The sequence below is a fragment of the Pelophylax lessonae genome, assembly GCF_965119305.1.
Source record: "Pelophylax lessonae genome assembly, chromosome: 13".
Taxonomy (NCBI): domain Eukaryota; kingdom Metazoa; phylum Chordata; class Amphibia; order Anura; family Ranidae; genus Pelophylax; species Pelophylax lessonae.
Window position 1 is genome coordinate 113977296 of NC_138780.1, and position 6549 is coordinate 113983844.

Genomic DNA, 6549 nt, shown 5'->3' on the forward strand with positions numbered 1-6549 from the left:
TGTGTTTTTACTTCTTTTTGCTGTTGATTTATTAATCTGACATAAACGGTTTATTATGTTAAAGGTTATCATAACTTTTCAGTGTTGATGCAGACCAGCTACACAGTTGTGCTCATAAGTTTACATACCCTGACAGAATTTATGATTTTTTTGGCCATTTTTTTTTTCAGAGAATATGAATGATCACACAAACTTTTCTTTCACTCATGGTTAGTGTTTTGCTGAAGCTATTTATTATCAACTGTATTTACTTTTTAAATCCTAATGGGAAAAAAAACTTCCCAAATTAACCCTGATCAAGCTTGCATACCACAGTGATTTTGGCCTGATAACATGCACACAAGTTGACACTTAGGGGTTTAAATGGCTATTAAGGTAACTATCCTCACCTGTGATCTGTTTGCTTGTAATGAGTGTGTGCGCCTAAAAGGTCAATGAGTTTCTGGACTCCTGACAGACTCTTGCATCCTTCATCCAGTGCTGCACTGACATTTCTGGATTCTGAGTCATGGGGAAAGCAAAGGAATTGTCAAAGGATCTGCGGGTAAAGGTAGTTGAACTGTAATAAACAGGAAAGGGATATAAAAAAATATCCAAGGAATTGAGAATGCCAATCAGCAGTCTTCAAACTCTAATCAAGAAGTGGAAAATGAGGGGTTTGGTTGAAACCAAACCATGGTCAGGTAGACCAGTGTTTCTCAACTCCGGTCCTCAGGGCACACTAATGGGCCAGATTTTAAGTATTACCTTGGGGAGATGCAGACTAAAATACTGCAATCACTGAGCAGCAAATTATACAGGGTTTGTACGGTCATGAAAATCCTGGAAAAGTCATGGGATTTTGACATGACACTTTCCAGGCCTGGAAAATGGGAAAACTTACTAAGTTTTGGAAAAGTGTTGTGTAACTATTTATTTTTGTCTCTGGGCCCCCTGTATTCTGTGGGAGCGGGGGACAGTAAGTGGACTCTTTTCTGTGTTTCGGGTTTAGGCGGATTAATCAGCCGCAGCGCACTGCACAGCTGAAGCCTGATCACTGGTCTCTTCAATATGAATAGACCGTGACAGGCTGGGAACTCTGCGGCGGATTGATCAGCTGAAACTGAGAAATTGTGCATTTACTGTCCCGCTCTCAGGGACGTACCAGCGGGGCGGGGGGGGGGGGCGTGTGCACTGAGGGGTGTCAGACCGGTGTCCATCGGGCCGCCCGCATCTCTGCACTATGGGGGGGAGAGGGTGTCAGGCTGGTGTTCATCGGGCCGCCCGCATCTCTGCACTATGGGGGGGGAGGGGGTGTCAGACCGGTGTCCATCGGGCCGTCCGCATCTCTGCACTATGGGGGGGGGGTTGTCAGGCCGGTGTCCGTCGGGCCGCCCGCATCTCTGTGTGAAGAAGGCAGCGGCAGAAGGAAGGTCAGTGAGAATGTCAGTGAGGAGTCTCGTGTGCTGGATAGGTGGGGGATGGGATGGGACAGCTGCATAGAGAGGAATTGAACTTTCATATTCCTCATGTCGCTGAATGTTGGTACTCCTCCTCTCAGAAGCTGCACTAGGAATATGGAAAGTTCAATTCATCTATATGCAGCTGCCCCATCCCCTTCCTTTACAACTTCCTTTGCTGGCCCCCCCCCCGTGCTCTTTTAGCCCCCCCCCCCGTGCTCTTTTAGCCCCCCCCCCGTGCTCTTTTAGCCCCCCCCCGTGCTCTTTTAGCCCCCCCCCCCGTGCTCTTTTAGCCCCCCCCCCCGTGCTCTTTTAGCCCCCCCCCCGTGCTCTTTTAGCCCCCCCCCCGTGCTCTTTTAGCCCCCCCCCCGTGCTCTTTTAGCCCCCCCCCCGTGCTCTTTTAGCCCCCCCCCCGTGCTCTTTTAGCCCCCCCCCGTGCTCTTTTAGCCCCCCCGTGCTCTTTTAGCCCCCCCCCCGTGCTCTTTTAGCCCCCCCCCCCGTGCTCTTTTAGCTCCCCCCGTGCTTTTTTTTAGCTCCCCCGTGCTTTTTTTTTTTAGCCCCCCCCGTGCTCTTTTAGCCCCCCCCCGTGCTCTTTTAGCCCCCCCCCGTGCTCTTTTAGCCCCCCCCCCGTGCTCTTTTAGCCCCCCCCCGTGCTCTTTTAGCCCCCCCCCGTGCTCTTTTAGCCCCCCCCCCGTGCTCTTTTAGCCCCCCCCCCGTGCTCTTTTAGCCCCCCCCCCCGTGCTCTTTTAGCTCCCCCCGTGCTTTTTTTTAGCCCCCCCCGTGCTCTTTTAGCCCCCCCCCGTGCTCTTTTAGCTCCCCCCGTGCTCTTTTAGCTCCCCCCGTGCTCTTTTAGCTCCCCCCGTGCTCTTTTAGCTCCCCCCGTGCTTTTTTTTTTTTAGCCCCCCCCAGTGCTCTTAGCCCCCTCCGTGCTCTTAGTCTGGCTCCCCCTCAGTGATTTCCTGTCCCCCCCCCCCCCCAGACAGTGCTCTCCAGTTCCCCCCTCCCCCTGTGCTCTCAATCATCCCCGTTTTCCCTGCCTGCCCCCCCCCCCCCAGTGCTCTCCACTCCCCTGCGCCTTCCAACCCCCCTGCAATGCTTTCCAAACCACCCCCATGCCCTTCAGCTCCTCCAGTGCTCTCTGCTTCCCCTGTGCTCTCCGGCCCCCCCTAGTGCTCTTCTATCATGTCCGCAGTCTCTGACCATCCCCTGTACCATGTCCGCAGTCTGACCATCCCCTGTACCATGTCCGCAGTCTGACCATCCCCTGTACCATGTCCGCAGTCTCTGACCATCTCTTCTACCATGTCCGCAGTCTCTGACCATCTCTTCTACCATGTCCACAGTCTCTGACCATCTCTTCTACCATGTTCGCAGTCTCTGACCATCCCGTGTATCATGTCCGCAGGCTCTGACCATCTCTTCTACCATGTCCGCAGGCTCTGACCATCTCTTCTACCATGTCCGCAGCCTTTGACCATCTTCTGTACCATGTCCGCAGCCTTTGACCACCTCTTGTGCCATGTCCGCAGCCTCTGACCACCTCTTGTGCCATGTCCGCAGCCTCTGACCACCTCTTGTGCCATGTCCACAGCCTCTGACCACCTCTTGTGCCATGTCCACAGCCTCTGACCACCTCTTGTGCCATGTCCACAGCCTCTGACCACCTCCTGTGCCATGTCCACAGCCTCTGACCACCTCCTGTGCCATGTCCACAGCCTCTGACGATCTCTTCTATCATGTCCGTAATCTCTGACCATCTCTTGTCTTTTATCATGTCTGCAGTCTCTGAGGGGGTCTGGAGAGGAGTCAAAAGTGGGAGTGCTGTCAGGATGGGGATCACAGGAGAAGTCAGACGTGTGGACTGGGGAGAGGAGACTACAGGATAAAACCAGAGCATGGTGCACCTAAGAGGAGGTCAGTGACAGTGCTGCCCGGCCAGTCTTTGGGGGGGGGGTCACTGATGTAAGGGGGCACTGTTATAAAGGTTCCTCCTTATATCAGGACACCCCCCCCCCTCCCTTCCTTAGTGCATTCACTCTGTGGAAAGTGGTCTCTGGTCACCAGAGTCCCCCCTACATCAGAGTTCTCAGCTTTTTCACCCGTGCGCCTGAAGTGACACCCGCTCCGAGCAGCGGCAGTGGTGCTTCCATCTCATCCACTGTAAAACAAGGGACCATTTTGAGTCGCGCTGTATCCAGAAACGAAACCCTAACTGTAGAGGTACTGTACACTACAAAGATTGTCATTTATTTTAGTAAAAATATGCTGGGTGTGACATGGATTTTCTTCTTATTTAACATGTATACATAGAGATTTCATGAAACTTTAGGTCATGAATATTTACGTGAAGTCATGGAAAAGTCATGGAATTTTATTGCTAAAAATGTGTATGAACCCTGATTATATCACCTGTGATGTATTTCAGTTTTCTTGCAAACCTGGCCTGTTGGTGTGCCCTGAGGACCGGAGTTGAGAAACACTGAGGTAGACCAACTAAAATTTGAGCCACAACTGCCAGGAAAACGGTTTGGGATGCCAAGAAAAACCTACAAACAACTTCAGGTGAAATACAGGACTCTCTGAAAACATGTGATGTGGCTGTTTCAAGATGCACTTGAAGAAAAATGGGCTGCATGGTCAAGTCGCCAGAAGAAAGCCATTACTACGCAAATGCCACAAAATATCCCGTTTTACAATACGCCACACAGCACAGAGACAAGTCTCAAAGCTTCTTGCACAAAATCATTTGGAGTGATTAGACCAAAATTGAGCTTTTTGGCCACAACCATAAACGCTACACTTGGAGAGGAGTCAACAAGGCCTATGATGAAAGGTACACCATTCCTACTGTGAAACATGGAGGTGGATCGCTGATGTTTTGGCAATGTGTAAGCTACAGAGGCACCGGAAATTTGGTCAGAATCGATGGCAAGTTGAATGCAGTGTTATCAACAAATACTGGAGGAAATTTGCATTCATCAGCCCAGAAGCTGCACATGGGACGTACTTGGACATTCCAAGATGACAATGATCCTAAACACAAGGCTAAGTTGACCTGCCACTGGCTAAAGCAGAATAAAGTTAAGGTTCTGGAGTGGCCATCTCAGTCTCCTGACCTCAATATCATTGAGCCACTCTGGGGAGATCTCAAACGTGCAGTTCATGCAAGATAGTCCAAGAATTTACAGAAACTGGAGGCTTTTTGCCAGGAAGAATGGGCAGCTTTACCATCTGAGAAGATAAAGAGCCTCATCCACAAATACCACAAAAGACTTCAAGCTGTCATTGATGTTAAAGGGGGCAATAAACGGTATTAGGAACTGGGGTATGTAAACTTTTTTTTTTTTTTTGATCAGGGTCATTTGGGTAGTTTCTGTTGTCATTATAAATTAGATCAAACACGATTGATAATAAATGGCTTCAGCCAAACACGAGCTATGAGTGAAAGAAGTTTTTGTTATTCATATTCTCTGAAAAATGACCAAGAAATCATAAATTCTACCAAGGAATGTAAAGCACTACTGTACATCAAAAGAAAAGTTGAGTTGTGGATGATGATATATGACCATTAAAGCAGACCAGCTCCCCTGGTGGCTTAAATTCAGAAGCGTTCTTAACCAGCCTGCCATGTTGTGAGCCTGATCCAATGCTTTTAGGGCTTCCCTAGTGGCCTAGCTAGAAAGGCTACCCATTACACAGTGCATTCATAAGGTATTCCTCTTCTCTTTTTTTTTTTTTTCAGAGGATATCTCTGCTTTGCTCCATTTAGCTTCCCTCCAACCTTTGACCAGTCTCCCAGTCCCTGCTGCTGAAAAATACCCCTGCAGCATGATGTTGCCACCACCATGCTTTACTGTTGGGATGGTATTGGGCACTTGATGAGCGGTGCCTGGTTACCTTCAGACACAATGTTTAGAATCCAACACTGTTCAATCTTGCTTTCATCAGACCAAACTTGTTCCTCAGTCCAGGAGTCCTTCAGATGCTTTTTTGAAAACTCCAAGCAGGCTTTCATGTATTTTGCACTGAGGAGAGGACTTCCATCTAGCCACTCTGCCATAAAGCCCAGATCAGTGGAGGGCTGCACTGTGATAGTTGTCCTGGAACTTTGGCCCATCTCCACACAGGATCCCTGGAGCTCAGTCAGATCGGCCATTGGGTTTTTGGTCCCCTCTCTCTTACCAAGGCCCTTTTCCCTCCGATTGCTCAGTTTGGATGGGCAACCAGCTCTTGGAAGAGTCCTGGTTGTGCCAAACTTCTTCCATTTGAGAATTATGGAGGCCACTCTGCTCTTGGAAACCTTCAGTGCAGCAGGCACTTCCTTTTGACTTCATAGCTTTTGCTCTGATACAGTGTCCATTGTCAGCTATGAGACTTTATAGCGGTATGTGCATTTCCAAACAATTTACCTTACCACAGGTAGCATGCAACAATCAAGAGAAATAGGAGGCACCTGAGCTACATTTTAAGTGTTACAAAGGGTCTGAATACTTATGCCAATGTGATCTTTTTTTTTTTTTTTTATTCTTTAATGGATTTAGACCTTTCTAAAATCGTTTTCACTTTGTCATTATGGGATACTGAGTGTAGATTGAGAACATTTTTTTTTTAAAACTAGTATCAGACTGCAACATGTTGATTGTAGAACGCGAAAGGGGCTCTGACTAATTTATGAATGCACTGTAAGTATGGGCCTAGAGTGCGATTTAGCAGTGTGGCAAGCTAGGCTGATTTTGTTTTTATTTTACATTGTTCCTCTGTAGTTGCAATGCAGTGAGTGAGGATTGTTGCTCAAGTACATGTGCTACTGGCAAAATTATCAGGTTAAAATAAAGATCAAAACCAAGACATACAGACTTTCCCTTTCGTTCATTGACGGACACAGCTCCTCATCTTCATGATTATATGGGTTAGACTATCCCCCACAGGAGTAGGACACTAGGCAGACAAAAACTTGACTACGCCTATGGGGCAGTCCCAGGGGACTCTCTGCTATAGGTATTCAGTTTTTTTTTTTCTGCCTAGTCAGGAATAAGGAGCTAGTTCCTTGCTGTGATCTCTGGTTCTGGCAATTTTTTTAAATGGAATTTTTTTTTTTTCCTCCTTTACT